Source organism: Delphinus delphis, chromosome 1 (genome assembly GCF_949987515.2).
Source record: "Delphinus delphis chromosome 1, mDelDel1.2, whole genome shotgun sequence".
NCBI classification, from domain to species: Eukaryota; Metazoa; Chordata; class Mammalia; order Artiodactyla; family Delphinidae; genus Delphinus; species Delphinus delphis.
In genome coordinates this window covers 46,099,511-46,120,998 of record NC_082683.1, presented here as the reverse complement: position 1 = coordinate 46,120,998, position 21,488 = coordinate 46,099,511, and the positions used below count along the sequence as shown (strand labels likewise).

At 44.7% G+C, this 21,488-nt stretch overlaps 1 long non-coding RNA gene and 1 other non-coding gene across 2 annotated transcripts in view; one reads left to right on the top strand and one right to left on the bottom strand.

The window, feature by feature from the left end:
• Window positions 1-21,488, bottom strand: part of LOC132432374 (uncharacterized) — a 184,792-nt gene that overhangs the window by 23,256 nt on the left and 140,048 nt on the right. Inside the window, exon 2 of the long non-coding RNA XR_009520880.1 lies at window positions 7,870-7,968. This is a non-coding gene — a long non-coding RNA (uncharacterized lncRNA). The remainder of the gene's footprint in view (window positions 1-7,869; window positions 7,969-21,488) is intronic.
• On the top strand, window positions 10,366-10,472 carry LOC132416071 (U6 spliceosomal RNA). The gene has a single exon (XR_009517455.1). It is a non-coding gene; the product is annotated as a U6 spliceosomal RNA (small nuclear RNA).

Here is a 21,488-nt window from a genome sequence, read left to right as displayed (position 1 = left end):
AGAAGAAAAAGAAACAAAAGGAATACAAATTGGAAAAGAAGAAGTAAAACAGTCACTGTTTGCAGATGACATGACACTATACATAGAGAATCCTAAAGATACTACCAGAAAGCTACTAGAGCTAATCAGTGAATTTGGTAAAGTTGCAGGATACAAAATTAATGCACAGAAATCTCTTGCATTCCTATGCACTAACAACAAAAGATCAGAAAGAGAAATTAAGGAAATAATCCCATTCACCATTGCAACAATAAGAATAAAATACCTAGGAATAAACCTACCTAAGGAGGTAAAAGACTTGTACTCAGAAAACTATAAGGCACTGATGAAAGAGATCAGATGACACAAACGGATGGAGAGATATACCATGTTCTTGGATTGGAAGAATCGGTATTGTGAAAATGACTATACTGCCCAAAGCAATCTACAGATTCAATGCAATCCCAATCAAATTACCAATAGCATTTTTTACAAAACAGAACAAACTATTTTAAAATTTGTATGGAGACACAAAAGACCCCAAATAGCCAAAGCAATCTAGAGGGGAAAAAAAAAAGAGCTGGAGGAATCAGACTCCCTGACTTCAGACTATACTGCAAAGCTACAGTAATCAAGACAATATGGTACTGACACAAAGACAGAAATATAGATCACTGCAACAGCATAGAAACCCCAGAGACAAACCCACACACCTATGGTCAACTAATCTAGACAAAGGAGGCAAGGATACACAATGGAGAAAAGACAGTCTTTTCAATAAGTGGTGCTGGGAAGACTGGACAGGTACATGTAAAAGAATGAAATTAGAACACTCCCTAACACCATACACAAAAATAAACTCAAAAAGGATTAAAAACCTAAATATAAGGCCAGACACCATAAAACTCTTTGAGGAAAACATAGGCAGAACACTCTATGACATAAATCACAGCAAGATATTTTTTGATCCACCTCCTAGAGTAATGGAAATAAAAACAAAATTAAACAAGTGGGACCTAATGAAACTTAGAAGCTTTTGCACAGCAAAGGAAACTACAAACAAGACGCAAAGACAATGCTCTGAATGGGAGAAAATGTTTGCAAATGAGTCAGTGGACAAAGGATTAATCTCCAAAGTATATAAACAGCTCACACAGCTCAATATTAAAAAAACAAACAACCCAATCAAAAAATGAGCAGAAGGCCTAATAAATATCTCTGCAAAGAAGACATACAGATGGCCAAGAGGCACATGAAAAGCTGCTCAACATCACTAATTATTAGAGAAATGCAAATCAAAGCTACAATGAGCTATCACCTCATATTGGTTAGAATGGGCATCATCAGAAAATCTACAAACAACAAATGCTGGAGAGGGTGTGGAGAAAAGGGAACCCTCTTGCTACTGTTGGTGGGAATGTAAATTGATACAGCCACTATGGAGAACAGTATGGAGGTTCCTTAAAAAACTAAAATAGAATTACCATATGACCCAGCAATCCCACTACTGGGCATATACCCAGAGAAATACATAATTCAAAACCATACACCCCACCCAATGTTCATTGTAGCACTATTTACAATAGGCAGGTCATGGAAGCAACCTAAATGCCCATCGACAGACAAATGGATAAAGAAGATGTGGTACATATGTACAATGGAGTATTACTCAGCCATAAAAAGGAATGAACTTGGGTCATTTGTAGAGACGTGGATGGACCTAGAGACTGTCATACAGAGTGAAGTAAGTCAGAAAGAGAAAAACAAATATCGTATATTAACGCATGTATGTGGAATCTAGAAGAATGGTACAGATGAACCAGTTTGCAAGGCAGAAATAGAGACACAGATGTAGAGAACAAATGTATGGACACTGAGGGGGGAAAGTGGGGGTCGGGGGGGATCGGGTGTGATGAATAGGGAGATTGGGATTGACATGTATACACTAATATGTATATAATAGATAACTAATAAGAATCTGCTGTGTAAAAAATAAATTAAATTATAAAAAGAAACAAAGGATATAAATTTCTTTAAGCTCATAATACATTTTGTCAAATAATTTCCAATAGGATTATACTAAATCACCATCCTTTCAGCAGAATGTGAATATCCATTTTTTAAATTTTTCATTTTATGAAAAAAAGGTGAAAACACCTTTTCTTTATTTTCATTGCTTTGATTACTAGTAATCTTGATAGCTGTCATTGGTTCTTTTTCTAGGAAATGTATGTTTACACCTTTGACCCACTTTCTGCTATATTTCATAATTTTTGTATCACTATGCATGATCTCTTTATATAATAAAGATTTTTTTTAAATATCACATCTGTGGCAAGTAAATTTCACAGTCTATTGTTTGCCTTTTAATTTTTAATGATATTTTGACATATATTTTAAATTTTATATAGTTAGAAAACTTACTATAAATTTTAATTAATGTTGTTCCTATATATAGTCAACTCAAACTCCAAACTCTTAAATCTCATGACATTCAAGAAAACTCAATATAGTTAGCTCATTTATACTGAAACTAATAGTATAAAGCATATTATATTCTTGTATATATTGATGATTTGCTGAAACTGGGGTGATGGGTGCACAGAGGTTTGTTACCCTATTCTCTCTTTTTGTGCATGTTTTAAATGTTCCCATAACAAAGCCTAAAACATTTTTTTGTAGTCTTGGCTTATTTCCTACTGTCTTTCAAGCTTCACGGACATAAATTCCTCATCTGTGACTTTGGACAAATTTTGAAATCTCTCTAAGCTTTGGTTACCTCTGCTACTAAAAACAAAACCAAACAAAGAAGTAAAAATATACCAAACATGTAGGATTGTTGAAAGGAGGAGATGGAATAATGCATTCCTAGCATATAGTATGGTGCCTAGCATACAGCAGGTGCTCGATAAAGGTTTTCTTTTTATTATTATTATTATATTACTACTACTATCATTTCAATTTCTGTATGTCAGACTTTCTCACTGCAAGAATCAGAAGCTGATCCTGGCTGATTAAATAGAAGAGAAGTTTATTTCAAAGATGTTGGGACAGCAGAGGACAAGTTCAAGGACAGTTTAAGAATGATGCGCAGGGCTTCCCTGGTGGCGCAGTGGTTGAGAGTCCGCCTGCCGATGCAGGGAACACGGGTTCGGTACACCGGTTCGTGCCCCGGTCTGGGAGGATCCCACATGTCGTGGAGCGGCTGGGCCCGTGAGCCATGGCCGCTGAGCCTGCGTTTCCGGAGCCTGTGCTCCACAACAGGAGAGGCCACAACAGTTAGAGGCCCGCGTACCGCAAAAAAAAAAAAAATCTTACAGATATCTTCAGTAACTTGTCATAAAACCCTAGTTAGAAAGAGTGAAGGAGAAAGAGAGAGTTAAATATTGCGTTTTTTTCTGCTCTCAGGCAGCATCTCCCCTGGTCAGAAATCTTGACTTTGTGGGGTGACCCAAATCGAATGCTCATTCCTGAAGGATCTGAGCCACTGGTGGTCTTACCAGTATAGAAACTTAGTAGCCTTCTTTTTTTTTTTTTTTAACACCTCAGAATTTATAAAAAAGAAAAAAAAAATGTAGAAGGCCCCACAGAGGAACTTCTTAATTCCAGATAAACTCCTCCCTACTCAATTTCATTAGCAGCAACCCTATTTCCCCTTGGTCATCAGGATTAACCCCCTAAAAGTACCGTAACTTCTTTTTTTGCCTGTTCATCAAGGGCATGAAGGAGACTGAAAATATCTGGGTGGTGGTTCAGCTTCCAGCCTCAGCGACCCGTTGTTGAGCACCGTGATAAAAGAACATCTCCCTTGGACACGGAGACCTCCACACACGCCGAACTCAGAGTCTCAGGGGTGGAAAGGAAAATTCCACAAGTGGGGACACTAGGCATGGCTGACTGGGAGGTCCTGTCTGAAGAGACCGTTGCCCTGACAACTCAGACATCGGGGAGCCCAATTCCAGGCTGCTGTGCTGTGTTCTGGGGTGGCTGGAGCCTTTCCCTTAAAATCCCAAAGGTACACATTGCTCCAGAAAATGCTCTGGGAAGTCTTGTTTGATTTGGGGGAACCTGGGATTAATCAAATGTGTGACCAGCGAATCCTCATCTAGTAACCTCAGGTGCAAAGATATTCCAGGTGGAAAAGAATGTTCCAACACAGAGTGGGGGCATGCTGCTGCTGTAAAGAAATCCAGAGCTGATTTCTCAACGGCATGGAATTCTTCTGAGGATTCAATTAAATAACAGATGTAGAGGCGTGTCGCATAGTAGGTATTCCATGAAAATGAAACTGTGTCCCCTCCACACTTCTAAACCATGCTGGGGTGAGGAGGCTGGGTGTTAAGGTAGCCACTTTACAGATTAAAAGCTGGGGCTCAGAAAGGAGAGGGATTCCATGTTAATGAGGACAAAGTTAGGAAGTGGGAGCGGCAGTGACAGGAACTGACCTTGGCCTTCTGACTCCAATTCCAATTAACTAGACTCACCACTTCCCAAGACACACAGCCGCAGTCTGGTCTTACTCACCCCACAAGTTAACATTTCACAAGGACTGAGTCACAGCTTTCCCTCCTCTTGGCTGCATGAGAATCCCAGCATGCTCCTTCCCAGGCCTGGCAGCTCCAACCCTCTTCTAGGGCCGCTGATGGGAATGCTTGAGGCCAAGACTGCCAGGAACTGAGGGAGTAGGTAAGGTGTCTGTGCACATGGAGGGACCTGACCCACGTGAGCTGGAGGAATCTATGATGCTGCCAAGAACCACATCAGAAAGATAATATTTGAAGAGTGAAAGTTCCTCCAAAGAATGTAAAATCCTTCGAGTGAGCAAGTGCCTGAAGTTCTCTGGGCATAACTCACTCAGGATGGACCAGAACGTGAGCTGCAGACAGCAGGTAAAATAGGGCACAAGAGAGCAGGGTGTCCAAGCGAGCTGAAAGGGATTTGGGAGGTGACCGATCCCTTCAGCAAAGAAGAAATGGTGGTTCAAAGCATTTTCCAAGGTCACACCGCTGAGGGGCAGCCCTGGGACCTAAACCCAGACTTTCTCATTCGTTTGTCCAATATTCACTGCGTGTGCTTCCGGTGAGCCTGGAGGGCCATTGGATAGCACTAAGAATATAGCAGTAAACCAAACAAGCAGGTTTTCTGTCTGCCCAGAACTGACTTCCCAGCGGGGAGGAGAGAGAATTTAACAGACCATTGTGGAGCATGGTGAGAAGTGCTATGACGGTGGGGGAGGGGTACAGTGCTGAGGGGGGCACAGGGGAGGGTGGTCTCATCTAATCTGTGGGGTCAAGAAAGGCTTCCTGGATTAAGTGATGGTACAGCTGAGACCTGAAGACTGAGGAGGCATGAATCCAGTGAATAGGGGTGGGGTGGAAGGACGGAGAACACTCCAGGCAAGGGGGGAATGCTACAAACCAGGCATAGTATTAGACCCTTGTTTTAAAGAACTTCATAAATATGGACGCTCCCACACTGAACAAGCACCCAGGGTGCTAAGAGAGCAAGAGAAGAGACCACCCGTCTACCAAGAAGAGGTGACATCTGGATCTTAAAGGATGGGTAGCACTTCCACAGGAACCGAGAAAGCAGATGGCTAGTCCAAGGCCGTGGGGATTTTGTGGGAAAAGGCAATGAAGGAGAACTTATGACAGGCAGTTCCTGGAACAGAAATTGACCTTTCTGGGGGGAGGTCAGTACATGTTTGTCAAATACTAAACCTCGGGGCTAACGGTCATTGGTGGGGCTCAGAGAAACACAGAGAGGTTTTCCTGGGTTCCAGTGGCTGTTAGTACAACCCTCCCAGATGCAGATTTTGAACAGCTTCCGCTTCAGCACAACACAGACAAGGGGGTGACCCAGAATTACTGCCCACACCCACTGCCCCATGCTGCTCCACGGCCTACACAGCCATGGCAGCCCAGCGAGCGGCTGGTGTCCACGGCTCCCAGCGTCCCCCAACCCCAAGGACCCCAGGTGGGTGAGGAACAGTCACAAGGAACACAGTCTTTCAACTAATCAATTTTACTCCAATTATGGGATAAAAACAGCAGACAAACTGATGTCTAAAAGAATTCCTAATGTCCCGTCCAGGTGCACAGATAAGCACATTGAAGAAAACAGTGCTGAAAATAATAGCATCCACGGTGAAAATCCGGGTGGCACGTGGCCCCAACGGAACAAAGATGGTGTTGCTTCCAGTACATCACGTCACCACTCGCTTCCGCAGGGGCTTAGGTGAGACAGCTGAGACGAGTCACACCTTCATCTTTGGGGCCTGGAGACTAGGAGCCTGGGACAGCCCTGCAGCCCCTGCACAACAGCCAAGGCCTTTAAAAGGGACTCGGAAAGAGGACAAACTGCAGTGTCGGTATCCTGTGGCACGTCCCTGTGTGTCTGCTCCGGTGACAGAGCCTTTAGGGGCTGTGCTCGGCACAAGATACTGTGCCCAAACGCTCTACCTGTGGGACGCTGAACATTTCAGACTTCTACAGAACCTTTTCTACATTGCTTTGCATGTCGTGATTGCCACGTGTTTTTTGAACTTGAATGTCACGCTTAATATACTGAAGGATTTACTTTAGTTTTAAATAAAAATTGATATTTTACTTAAAGCAATAATCATTACTAAGACGTAGTGAAGACTAAGTTCGGCTGATCTAGATGCAGCACGATGACTGTCTACAGCAACCCTGCAAGAGCACCTCCCCGTTTTACAGGTGAGGCCTTGACAGGCATGAGAACGGGTCTCTCCGGCTCCAAAGCTCACACTCTTTCCACGAGGCTACACCAGACAAGGAAACGCCCGATGGACCGCTGCCTGGGACCCACGGGGGTCTGGTTAGTTGACATTTGAGGCACAGGATGCGGAGCAGTGAGGGATGCACTTAAAAAGGGAGAGGGAGGCCTATCCCGGGCCTGCACGACCCCGTGGAAGTTGTCGCAGGGACCACAGAGAGAAAACACAGGGCCTCTCCCCAAAGAGCTCACAAACTCAAAGAAGACAGACAAGGAGCCCAGCCTCAGGGTTGAGGCTGAAGGCGCCCTTCAGGAAGGACAAGCAGCCCCCCTGCCGGAGCCACACAGAGCCGACCGTAGTGCCCATGACTAGGACCGGCAGGGACGCGGTCCCTACTCCACGCCACCCACGTCATCTGGAGCCCTGATCAAACCATACCGTAATCCTCTGTTTTCCTGTCCCACAGGTCTTTGCTCTTTCCCCCTGCGCCCCTCCCAGTTTTCAGGCAATACCCGGGAAGCATGTGTGTGGTCCCAGCAGCCTCAAGGTCACGCGTCAGCCGAGGGTTGGCACATGCTCCCAGCCCCCGCCCCCGTTCCTGGCTCCGCCGTCACCACTTCAGTGCGCTAAGCCTCTTAGTTTACATTTCTGCATCTGGTTCTCAGCGGACAGAACCTCTCTGTCTGGGAAGCAGGGGACAAAGCAGAGCAGCTAGTCCCAGGGCCTAGTCAGTGGTCACTAAGCTGTGGAAAGTGACGATTCAAATTTTTTTTTTTTTTCGGCCGCCCCGCACGGCATGTGGGATCTTATTTCCCTGACCAGGGATCGAACCTGCACCCCCGGCAGTGGAAGTGCAGTGTCTTAACCGCTGGACCGCCAGGGATGTCCCACAATTCGAATTTTGGAACTCAGAATCTGCCCAGGAGCCCTGGGTGAGAACTACAGTTTGCTCCTGAATCAGATTCATTCCATCACTTGTATATCATTCACTTATGGTGCTTTAAGACCCATGTTGACACTGGGGACAGGCGGGGATTCATCAGAGTCACTGTTCCCAACTCCCCTCTTCCCTTGAAGCAGAGCTGAACAGCTTCTTGCCTCGCGTCCCACAGCCCCACACCTCCCATTGTTCGCCTTGACTGAGAACTCACCATGTTCTGGGAGTGCTGTCCTGTGCTGAAGCCTTCCACTCTTCATCTTAGTTCATCTTTACCATAACCATGAGGTAGATGTTGGTGCTCTGTGACCACCTAGAGGGGTGGGGTAGGGAGGGTGGGAGGGAGACGCAAGAGGGAGGGGATATGGGGATATATGTATATATAGCTGATTCACTTTGTGATACAGCAGAAACTAACACACCATTGTAAAGCAACGATACTATGATAGAGATGTTAAATAAATAAATAAATAAAATAAAGATAAGGAAACTGAGGCACACTTATTCATTCAGTAATAGAAAACCTGGTCGAGACTCAGAATAGTCTCTTAAGGAAAAGAGAAAAGGGAATGAATCTGCAATTATTGAGCATCTACTTACTACATGTCAGGAACTATATGTTTTCAAAATGTTACCTCATTTAATCCTCCCAACACAGCAGGGATTTCCCAGTTTTCACAAATGTGCCAGACAGTCCGCAGTGAACTAAACAGATAAGCTCCCTGCCCTATGGAACTGATGATTCTAGTTAAACAATCAATCAGGCAATCCATTCATTAGATTGGGGAACACATGAAAAAGCATGTGAGATGGGGACAGAGAGTGGCAGGGAGGGGCAGTCAGGGAGGACTTCTCTGAGGAGGTGACACTTGAGCAGAGACCTGAATAAAGCGAGGGAGCAAGTCCTTTTTGTCTCTAGTTGGAGGGGCATCCACGCTCAGAGCACTTGCTATTCACGTTTCCATCTCCCCAGCAACTAGTGCCCTCAGTGGGGTCTTCATACACCAGCCTCCACTGGGCACCTATTCTAGAGCAGGATTGGCACTCAAGTTGCCTCTCAGGCCCGTGCCCCCTGCCTCAAGCTGCCTAAAAGAGATTATCAAAAAGGTTTCTGGGGACCTGCCTAGGCCCAGCAGAAGAGCACGGCATGATCAGTCAGTGATGTATGTCGGCTGGAGCCTTTGGTGGCAGGAGCTCCCTGACGGCCAACTGGTTATCCAGCCACTGCATATGTACCTCCAGAACCCAGGAAACTACCTCCCCATGCTGCTTGCCCCACTGTGGTCCTCTCACAGAATGAGAAATACTCTACAATGCTCATTGAGGCCTAGCTCATCTTAGCCTCCAATGTAGGCTGGAAACTCCTTGAGGGCAGGGCCCATGTCTTGTCTCTGAATCCCCAGTCATCTGCATGCCCAGTTCAAGGTCTGACATTTAGTAGGTATTTAATAAACACTTGTTGAATTGAATTGAAAATTCACCCTGACTCTCTGAAACCTCTACTTTTTAGACTGTGGGGACCACATAACAAAATTCTTCTTCCACACATCCACTCTTTTGGGAAAAAGGAAATGGGTGAGGTGGGAATTAAACATTTACTGAGCACTTACTAAGTGTCAGGCCTATATAGTTTCCAAATGTTGCTTCATTTAATCCTCCAACAACTCGCTGAAGTAGTTGTTCTTTTCCTTTTTATGGATGCAGAAATAAATCTTAAAACAGCCCTGGTTACAATTCTGGCTCTACCATTTATTAGCTGCGTGCCTCTAGGGATGCTTCCAGTCTCTCCGGCCCTGTAATCTTTTTAGTTCATCGCTCTGCCTCCCAGAGATTTGAAGACAGCAATTACATCCCCTCTGAGACTTTTCTTATCTCTGGGTGGCACATATCCAGCTATTTCCAATGTCTTTCATGGACAAGCGGTCAAGGGCATTGGCTCTGGAATTAGAATAACCAGGGTTTGTCCCTAACCACGTCACCTTGTGTACAAGTGACTTAACCTCTCTGAATGTTGGCTTTCCTAACTGTGCGACATGGGATACTCATGGTACCATCCCATAGAGTTGTTGCAAGGATTAAAAAAGACCACAAAAGTAAGCACCTCACACCATGGCACACAGTAGGTCCTCATGAGATGCTGCCTCTGCTGGTTTTGAGTTCCACCCTCCACCATTTCAGCTAAGTTCAGGCCAGGTTGCTGGTGTCCAGTTCACATCATGTGACATCAGAACAAGACATTATCTGGGCCCCTTTGTTTTCCAGGGAAATCTGCCATGCCAGCCCAGATCCTGCCTCTTGGGGGGAAGTAAGGAACCAGAGTATGTGAACAAGACCAGGGTCATACCACTTCCAGGAACCCGTACAAGCTCTGCTGATAAATCATGACTCAAGCACTGGTGATAAATAAACTGGTGTTTACTCTAAACACAAGCGCAAAGACGGTGATTTGATCTAAACAGTTGGATTTTTATTACATCAACTATTTCAGAGCAACCATCGGGGAAACCTTCTCCACCCCAGGAGAATTAGTGGCTATAACACCAGGAAGCAGATCACTATCCTGGGTTACTTTCTTAAGTCCCAGAGGCACACTTTTTCACATGTCAATGTTTCTAAAATCAGAATGTATCTGATGATCAATGGACAACAATAATCAAGTAAAATAGTGCCAGGTTCCTCCTTCCAAGAAGTTATGATTTAACTGATGACGGTGCCCGCTTCGGCAGCACACATACTAAAACTGGAACGATACAGAGAAGATTAGAACGGCCCCTGCACAAGGATAACGCACAAATTCATGAAATGTTCCATATTTTTAGAGAAGAGACTTGCGGTTGCCAAGAGGGAGGGGGGTGGGAGAGGAATGGATTGGGAGTTTGGGGTTAGCAGATGCAAACTATTATATATAGAATGGATAAACAACAAGGTCCTACTGTATAGCACAGGGAAGTATATTCAATATCCTGTGATAGACCATAATGGAAAAGAAGATGAAAAAGAATGTGTATATATATATATGAATCATTTTGTTGTACACCAGAAACTAATACAATATTGTAAATCAACTATACTTCAAAAAATAAAAAATAATAAATTGATGATGAACATTAGAATAGAGGAGGCCACCACTGACTGAGCACATACTGTTAGACCCAATGCTGGATGCTAGATCCTTTCATTTTCATCGCTTTCTTTTATGTTCTTTCAGCATGTTTTTTTTCCCCTTTATAAAAAATAATAATCATTGAAGAAAACTTTAAAAATACAAGCAGCTCAAGTATCCCAGAGTTCCTCAGTGAAGAGATACCTAAAGAGCCCCTTCAGAATCAAGCAGCCATAACACAGTGAAAGCCTCAACTTGAGTAACTGTAGGGGCAAAAGCAAACTCCACCCACATCACCACCAGGTACTTCTGAGGATCCAGGATAGCTTTTCCTCTCTTGGTAGCCACCTCTCTCTCCAGACCTCTGCTCCAAACTTCTCTACCATTCAATTCTGCCCATTCAAGCTTTCCCAAGCTGACATTGCATCTTCCCTGGTCTTCCCACACCTAGACGTTGATCTTCTCTTAATTCCCGAAAGCACAGGTGACACTAGAACTTAGTGTTTGACCAACTCTACTCAAGTCCTGAGGGGACTACAAGGGCACTACAAAACAGGAAAGTGAAATGGAAAAATGAATCCCAGTTGACGCTGATTCCAAAGACCAACATCCTTAGCCAACATAAGGGACCTCCATCCTCAGCCAAAGCAGGGCATCATTTTGCTCCGTCTGGGCTAACTTCATAATAGAGAACTCCCTCTCACCTCCTCTTCTCTGGGTTCCAGAGCCCCAATCCTCTCCCTCTGGGCACTGCTGGAGATGCCCAAAATATGTTATTATACTAGTTGAGATAACACTATCTACTTTTAGAGCAAAACTCTGACATTCCACAGGCTTAAAAGAATACTTCCATCTACCCTTACAAAGTCCAGTCAGGGAGAGGGCAGGGGCCCATGGAGCTATGCACCACAGAGTCATTCAGGGACTCAGGCTCAGAGGATCTGCCATCTTCTCTGTGTGGTTGCCAGTTCGCCCTGGGCATCAACATCCAGTCTGCAGACAGGGCAAGAGAAGGAATCATGTGAGGAAGATTTTTGTGGCCAGTCCTGCAAGTGGCATGTGAAACTTCCACCCTTATTCTATTAGATGGAACATGTGGCCGTGTCTCATTGCAAAAAAGGCTGGGAAACACAGGACAACTTGTGCCCAATAGGAAAGGAAATTGTTTGATTTCTCAAACAATAGTCACTCTCTACTACAGCACCATCATGATGTGCCCTGTACCCAGGAAAACGGCACCTTCTAGCTGATAATGCAGAACAATTTACCACCCACTCCCTTTGCTTCAAGCTCTCCTTCCAGACTAGCTTCTGGCCATGCTCCTCCAAAATCAAAAGCCTATTTCAATGTTCCTCCTAAACAATAAAGAAACCTCCCTCCAAAAATAAAATCAATTCTGCTGCCAACCCTAGAATTCATAAATACTTGCCGTTGTTTTTGTGTGTGTTTTTTGTCCCCCTACATAGAAAAAAAATGTTTAAAGAAATCACTCATAATGTTACAACTCTATTAATTTTAATGTGTTTCTTTCCTTTATATTTCCATATGCTCAAATCTTGCACAAACTTCAAAGTCCTGTTCAAACGATATAACTTTCTTGAGCCTGAGGCCCAGAGAGGTTAAGTAACTTGCTAGAGGTCACACAACTAGGAAATAGTAGAACCAGATTTCTAACCATGATCTCTTGCCAATGCAGCATGCTGCCTCTCAGTATTCCTTGTAATTGTCCCTGGCCTTTCATTCACCCCTGTCGGCTGGATGGTGATTATCTGTGTCTAAAATATAAATGACCCATCTGTGACAAACCTTATCTTCCTTATTAGAGTGTCAGCTCCCAGAAGTCCAGAGATATATTTGATTCCTCTTTGCAACCACAAGGCCTGGCCCGTAATCGCTGTTTAATTCTCTACTACCCAAAGAAGCAAACATCAAATTGGAAGCTACCTAAAAGGCTCTGGTCCAATCCACTGCCCAATTCACAGCCCCACTTCACATTTCACAGGTGACCACAGCACAGACTTTGGGGCCTAACAGATCCAAGTTCACTTTCCCCTCCACCACCATGTGACTTTGGACAAGTTACTGAACTTCTCACTTTGTGAAACCCAAATGAGTAAATGCACAACACATTCGATAAACAGTACTGATTATATTATTATTAATATTATTACTTATTATTATCATTATTATTGTCCACCCTCTGACTTTTCCAAATTGCTTACCATAGAAAGAAGTGAATAAAACCTTTAAGGCCTGGCAACAAAAAGGAGGTGAGATTTTGAGTGGCTTCTCGTGACCCTCAGGAGCAGAGTGGCGCAAGTACTCTTTGGGGGAATTCTTGACCCTTCTAAAATCCCATTAAACCTAAACACACATCTGTTAGCACACACCAAGCATGCAGTGTCTGCTTTCACCCAGCACTGAGTAGTACAAGGAGGAATATTATATCCAGTAACTCATATGGAACTATTTATCCCCAATCACTTTGTGCTTTTCCTTCAACTTTTCCATAGTCTTTGGTTTCAAAGGCCATTTTAGAATGACTGAATTTCCTTGCAAAGTAAGTCTCCCCCTGCCCCCACCAAAAAAAAAAAAAAAAGAAAAGAGAGAGAGAGAGAGATTGTTTTAGGAAAATCTCCTTGGGGCATAGGGGCTATGAGTTTCCAAACTTGCTCTCTCCTGCTCTCCTTTTTTCTTTTAAATAAAAATTGCCCAGGAAACCAAGATGCATTAACAGTGATGGGGAAAAAATATGACTGAGTTGAAATGAGTTTGCAGCTTAGTGCTTAGCAGGGAACTCACAAGGCTCTTTTAGGGGAATCTTATAAGATCAGAGAACATGAGGACTGGGAAGGACCTCAGAGATCATATAGTTCCAACTCCTCATTTGGAGGTAGGAAAACTGAGGTCCAGAAGAGAAAAATTAACTATCCAAAGTGACGGAGCAAGTCAGCCAAGTAACTGAGACTTGAACTCAGGTCTCCCATAATTCAGCCAAATTAGGCCAACTTCTCTAGAAAGCAGAGCCTGAGGCAAGGATTACGTACAGTGTTGTTGCTTTACTTGGGAAGTGAAGCCCAGACAGCGAGAGTGAAGAAAAAGCGAAGCAAGGCAAGCAAAGGTGGGCAGTGATGCAATGTGAGAACCACTCTTGTGTCTGCACCAGTCAGCAGGCTGGTTTACTCAGCTCTCGGGACTTCTCAGGAGCTGTAAAGGAAAAACTGCCTTTCTAGGTTGGGAATCTAGAAACTGCATCATCCCTGACCAATCAGATGGTGAGTTGGCGGATAAAGAATAGTTCAGCTTCCTCACCCTCAGTCCGGATAACTTAGGCATGTGGGATACGCTGACTCCCAGATTGGGTGACCAATGCATCTGGATTTACCTGGGACTTCCCTGGATTCTGCACTGAAAGCCCCTCACCTCAGCAAACCTCCTGACCCCAGGTAAAGTGGGTTAGTTGGTCCCCCTACCCCAGAGGACCCCAGTGAGATGGCTCCAGCTGTCCACAGTAACTCCTTACTGGTTTCCTTCCCTTTCCTGTTCACTGCCCTGTGAGTGTTTCTTAGGATAATTACCCAATTAAACTGCTTGCCTTACAAGTCTTCATCTCAGGAGTGTCTGCTTCTGGGGGAAGTCAAGTGTCTGGCACATAGCGTGCACTCAATAAATGTTATGAGCAATCATATTGAAACAACATACACTGTCTCCTCCCTCTCTCTTCCAGTCATTTTGGGAACTTGAGCAACGTGGTCATGTCACCCCTGGTCTGCTCCTCGGGCACCCCACAAGTCAGCAGTCTGAACGGGAACTTAAATCTGATTTTGCCCACTCCAGGCAGGAGAATAGGAACTGAGATTGTCAGGCAAGGTCTACCTGGTATGGGCACATATTTATATATCACAAAATTTGCACAGCTGCTTTAACTAGGGACTTTTGTGTCCTAAAAGACTAAAGTGAGAAAGACTGAATTACTCATAGAACACTATATACAATTTATCATACAGTTAATTTAAGTCCTTTTTGTATTTAATAATTCAGAATTCCTCATAGTGTGGTCAGCAATCCACCTACCTACATCCTAAACATGGGGGGGTGGGCAGCTTGTTCAAAATGATGGTTCCTGGGTCCCACGCAGACACGCCCTACTGAATGCTGCTGAGTGCGGCTCCATCATCTCCAAGAGATTCTGAGGCACATTAAACTTGGTGTGTCACCAGCCTGAACAACTGATGGAGGCTTTGCTCCTCCTCCTTAGGGAATCAGTGAGCTTCCTCCCCAGGTTCGGTTTGACACCCATGGCCTCCTCCCCTTGTACCACCTGCTTTCTGCAATTCTCCTTAGGAGAACTTAAGTTCCCCTTACTACTCTTGTCTAGTGATCTGGGCTGACACAGCCACTTCCTAGGGGACCTGTGTTTTCAGTCTCTGCTTCAGAGCTTGTTCAAGGTTCACTGTAAACACAAGCCTTTATCCACCATGGTGCCCAGAGTAAATGCCTCCTGCTAATGATGAATTAACCCAGCTGGCACTTGGCCAGTCCTCCCTGACCTGGCCTCCTATGTCTACCTGGCCTCGGGTGCAGAGAAGAGTCAGGACACCCCACCTTGAGCCTGGGTTGCCATCATCAGAGAATGTTTTATTCTACTCCCTTTGGTGGCAAAAGAAATGTATCCCTGGGACCCAAGATGGAAATGGATTTTCCCCATTGGGTAGAGCCCAAAGACCCTGACATTCCCACATGATGCCAGTGAGTATCCCACCACCACCACCCCTTCTTGCCCAGCTGAAACAGCTCGAGCGTTAGTGATGAACCACTAACCTCCCACTATGCGGTCTCCTCCTATGTTTTCTTGTGTGCACATAGGTTTCTGCTACTACACTGTGAACCGCTTAAGGGCAAGGATCATGTCTGAGGGAACTTTTGATCCCCAGCAACAAACCCAAATCCTGGCTCAGAAAAGGTCTTCCAAAAACATTTGCTGAAAAAAACAAGTATTTACATATTTGCTATAATATACAGATATATAATGATGAATGGTCAATTTCTATGTTGTTATCTTGTTTCTATTTTCTTCACAACACTTATCATTACCTAAAATTATCTAAAGTTTGTTTATTGGTATAGTCATTTTTTGCCCCTCAAACCCAACACACATTAGAATGTAAACCCCCTGAGGGTGTTATGAGCTGAACTGTGTGCCCCCAAATTCATATGTTGAAGTTCTAACCGCCAGTACTTCTGAATGTGACTGTATTTGGAGATAGGATTCTGAAAGAGGCAATTAAGTTAAAACAAGATCATTATGGTGGGCCCTAATGCAATATGACTGGTATCCATATAAGAGGGGGAGATTAGGGCAGAGACACATACAGAGAGAAGGCCATAGGAAGACAGTGAGAAAATGGCCATCACTAGCCAAGGAGAGAGGCCGCAGAAGAAACCAATCCTGCCAACGCTTCCATCCCAGACTTCTAGCCTCCAGAACCCCAAGAAAATAATTTTTGTTTTCAAGCCACCCAGTCTATGGTACCTTGTTATGGCGGCCCTCGCAAACTAATACAGCAAGAAAGAAATGGGTCTGCCTTGGTTACTCCTGTAACCAGTTCCTGCCACAAAGTAGGTGTTTAAGAAATAATTGTTGAATGAACACTCTGAAAATACAAGCTACTTCCTGTTCCCCGCCATATGCACATACTGTTTTATACATCTGAGTCTTTGCTGTTCCTCAGCCTAAAACCCCCTTCCCCATCCAGCCAAAGAAATCCTATTTTCCTTCAAAATTCAGTTCAGGCTCATATTCTCCTAAGATGTCCTTGACCCCAGTGGACAGAATCGATCACTCTCTTCTCTGTGCTTTGCTGAACTTTGTAGACACACATCTACATCATTGTAGCTGCTAGGCTGTGAGCTTGACTTCAGAAACCATATTCAACTCTGATCCCTGCCATCCAGCACTGGGCCTGGTGCAGAGGAAATGATCCGTCATTAATCTGCCGAGCTCTTTGAATCCTTATTATGTGGCTGCAAAGCAGACAGTCCCTGTCTGCTAGTGACTTACTGCCTGATGGGGGACAGATCCATTAACACACGTGTCTGACACATACTGGTGGAGAAGTAACTTTCTAGGCCCAAGATGGAGCCACTCCTGCCCAGGGTGCCACGTCAGCAAACCAAAACCTAGATAACTTTCGTGCCCCTGTAAATGCTCCGCTTGCCAAGAAACCGCAGTATATCCGGTCAGCCAGTCCCCAGATGCCAAGCCAGCTCTGGGCTCTATACTTATTTCCTTGTTCCTTCTCACCATAAACAAGGTTGACAGTGTGGCCCCAGCCAATGAGATATTTTCTATTTTTCTCTTCCTTGTTCTTTATTCTTAGCCCTATAAAACCTTCCTGCCTACTGCCCCGCTCTGCAGTTCTATGAACGGAAACTGTCTGCTTCATGAAGTTTGTTATCACCTGCATTGTCTTCTTTAATCATTTTTAACACTAGGTACTCAAGGAATATTTGTTGGATTGAAATTTACCAAATTGTTGGTAAATTTCACATTCACACTCTGTTGTTTGCTCAGAACCCCCATCTTTGTCCTCTCCTTCTGAACAAACCACCTCCATTTTTCAAATCAAAACTTAAGTCCTAACTCTTCTAGAATTCCCTGCCTGGCTCTGTACGAACTCACTGATCTCCAAGAGTTACTTCCAAACATGATTCACTGTAAGAAACATGAACTCAGCCCAGCTGTGAGTAGGGCGCAACACTTCCATCCTGGACCGCAGAACACTTCTTAACTCTGAAGCCAGCAACAGGCAGGTCTCTTCCTGCCCTACACTGACCCAGCCTGGGGTAGGGGGCCCTCCACACGCCAGGGGCTGATGCAAAACCAGCCTGGGTTACACAGCCTGCATTTTGCCTTAAGGAACAAAATCTGCGTGGAAAGAAAACACTGACAGGAACCATCTGCCCTCCCCCAAAGCTTGAAAGAAGCTGCATGTGGACCACTTAATCCTTCCTCTCTCCCCTCGGCCAGGAATGAATTTCATTTGGAGGGAAAAATGGGGGAGCTGTGAGGGAGAGGGAGCAGAGAGAGGTAGGCCAGACACATCTGGACAGCTTTTCTCTGTAAATTCAGAAGACTGCAGGGAATCACTTTCTCCCCTTGACAAAGGAAATGGGCCATGGTCAGAAATTGATGACTTGCAAAACTCATGCAGGCGAAGAGGTTATTGTGCCTCGAGGTCTTTGGGGCTTAGAGAAAATGAAAGAGTAAATAATTTAAATGGGGCAGCTGTTTATGGTACCAGAAACCCGACCACCAGCACCAGTCAGCAGAGAGAGCAGTCCAGGGTCCCGAGGGTCATTCCCTTATCAATTTGTTCAGTTATTCAGCAAAAATATCTTAAGACGTACTGGAGGGGTTTTTTTTTTTTTGGTGCTAGGGAAATAGTCACGGGCTTGGATTTATCTTCATCTCTAACAGCCTCATGAGGGAAACAGTCACATAAACAATAATATGCAGACCAACAGTCACAAGCAATCATCTGGAAACCAGGACAGATCGGGTGTTAAGTACTATAAACGAGGTACTTGAAAAAATGATTCCCTTAACTAGTATCTTGACTTTGGGGGAGGGGTGGTACGAGACAGAGCTTTAGAGAACAGGGTACAAAGCTGGATTCTGAAGATGGTTCAGAAAGAAAAAAATCTTACAAGAAAGAGGACAAAAAGCATAGTGGTGTGAAAGTCAGTGCACATTTGGAGAACAGGAACAGTTGGGTGTTGGGTATGACCAAGGCTGGGAAATGTGGTGGCAAGTGGTAGGAGAGAAGCTTGTAGAAGGAGGCAAGGACCACTTCTCGGAAGACAGGGAGTGTGTTAGTTCCACACATCAATACTGTGCGACCTTGTCCGTGAAAGTACGTACTCCAAAAGAGAGGCTGCAGGAAACAAGGGAGAGCTGAAGTCCAAAGCAGCCTTTTATAAACATAAAATTTATTTGAAACTCATCATTTCTCCTTTCAAAAAAGATCACGTGCAGTTTGCATTCTGCTTCGTAATATAATTTTGGCTTTGTTTTTAAAATATTTTCCTACCTCTTCAAGTAGAATGAATACACAGCAGATGGTTTTTTGTCTTCCAGCATATGGCCACGTAGCCCTAGGCATATGTAAACCCCAGTTTGGGGAGCAGAGCTTGTTGAAGGCAGAGCCCCAATCAAAGTTTTAATCAGAAGGAGATGAAGAAAGAAAATGAAGCCTTCATTCCTAGCTTCACCCGACTCAATCCCAGAGCCCCTTCCCCCAACAAGCAAGAAAACAGAGATAAAGGATACGGTTCTCTCTTCTGTAAGTGGACACAAATCCAGAGTTAACTTATATGAGGTCCCCCATCCACTATGCATACATACTTCCCCCGTATTTTGCCAGTACCACAACTTATAGAGATCTTCTCTAATGAGGTGACCCAACACTTTATTCTCGGAACATCTCAGTCCTTGGTGGCCCTGTTCCTATAAGGGTCTAACAGTCTCTTGCAAAAGCTTATACAAGAGTACATGGTAATATGACAAGAACAGAGGAATCACCAGAGTTCCATCCATATTCCTCTCTGTTCCCTACTGTGTAGCCCAAACAGTTTCTCCTCAATGGTCAAGGTCAACCACACAAGGCAAGCTCTTTTCCTTTGTTTACCTCATGGCTCCAGGAACCCAAAGTGGCCAGGGAACCTCCATAACTTCCAATTTAGTAGAAGAATGACTATTTCCCCAGTGAGATCATTCCTTCCTTGGGTACTTTCTAAGGTTCAACAAATCACAGAACCCCAAACCAAGAAGCAACATGCTGAGAGTGAACCATTCAGTTCAGTCATAAAAAGTACCACCCCACTTCCACCTCTCAGTTCCTAAATCTATGGTCACCCATTCAGAATACAGACCACATCTGAAAAATGACACCCCAACCTTGCCATCGGTTACCTCCCACCCATTGCAATATCCAACTCTTCAACATGATATTTCACTGTCCTTTAAGGTCAGCTGACAAAGGAGATTATGATAAAACCAAGGATTGTCATAATAATCAGTCCACTGCCTTATTTCTTTCACTGTACATATCAAGGACTTAGGGTTGGTCTTTGGGGCACAACTGGGCATTAGCAGTGGTAGGAAGTGTGGAATGGAGAAGCCAAGAGCTCAGGCAAGGTGTATCCTTCACCTCTTTTACTTGCCTCGCATCCTCTCAAGTGGCTTCAATTCCACCTATTCCTGCAGCAATGAGCCTGCAGGTTTACACTGACAGCTGATGGCCTCAGCCCCACCATCAACCTCAGGCTTTTTGCCCTGTTCTCTGACACTGGTGTGAGATGCCTACAGGGGCCCATTCAGTTGTCAGGCATAGGCAAACCTAGAAAGAGGGTAACAGCACTCCATGGAAGCAATAGACAAATGCTTCCTTTTTTTCATCACTTGGGTGGATAATTCTGAAATTCTCAGCGGGTCCCAGTGGGAAAACCCCAATCACCCACAGTGGTGGTCAGCCCAATAACACAACCTGATATTGGCTTTCCCTCCGTCCCTGTATTTCTCTTCCCAGACCCCCACCATTTTCCCTGGAATCACCTCACAATATCAATAACCTGCCCACAGGCACTTGTCTCTGGATCTACTTTTTGGGATAACCTAATCTATGAAAATTGCTGTCAAAAGTGGTCTTGGAGGGCTTCTCTGGTGGCGCAGTGGTTGAGAGTCTGCCTGCCGATGCAGGGGACGCGGATTTGTGCCCCGGTCCGGGAAGATCCCACATGCCGCGGAGCGGCTGGGCCCGTAAGCCATGGCCGCTGAGCCTGCGCGTCCGGAGCCTGTGCTCCGCAATGGGAGAGGCCACAACAGCGAGAGGCCCGCGTACCGCAAAAAAAAAAAAAAAAGTCAGGAGCCCTTTAAGGCAGTTGGGATGGCTCTTTGAAGCTTGAACACAAATTTGGCCTATAGTACATGAGCAAGAGGTACCAAAACTGCCTAGGGAGAGCACTGAGGAAAGAGTCGGAGGCTCCGGAAGGTAAGAATGATGTTCTCACATGAGACCATTTAGCATCTTGGTTTACCGTAGACATATCAAGCCTATTGTAGCCCCAGGTCAGAAGAGTTGAGCAGAGAGCCACCCAGACTGCATTTTGGAAGAGCTAGAGATCATTCTTTTAATCTGGGCCTCTCTTGAAGCTTCCAGTTTTTCAGGTCACTTGGCAAATGGGTGAGAGCAATACACCCAAATGTGGCATCAAGTGAGCCCCAACTCTTTCAGAGACCCAATTACCATCATGCCTCCTTCACAGTGGAATGGAGAACAGGAGAGACCATTTTGTCCTTGGAGGAGATAGCTGACATGCATTAGGTCAGGGAGGGCTCTGCAAACGAAGACCAGCCGGCCAAATCGAGCCCACAGCCTATTTTTGTAAATAAAAATTGGTGGGAACACAGTCATGCTTATTGTTTGCATATTGTCTATGGCTGGTTTATCACTACAACAGCAGAAGTGGGTAGTTTCAAGAGACACAATGTGCCCAAAGCTAAAATTATTTCCTATCTGACCTTTTACAGAGAAAGTTTGCTAACTCTGCCTCAGATCACTGGAACTGGACACTCAATTTCACAGGACGTACAGCTCACCCTCTGCACAAATGTATCTTGCCAAACATCTAGGGTATCTGTCATTTCTAGGTCTTACCCACTATAGCAG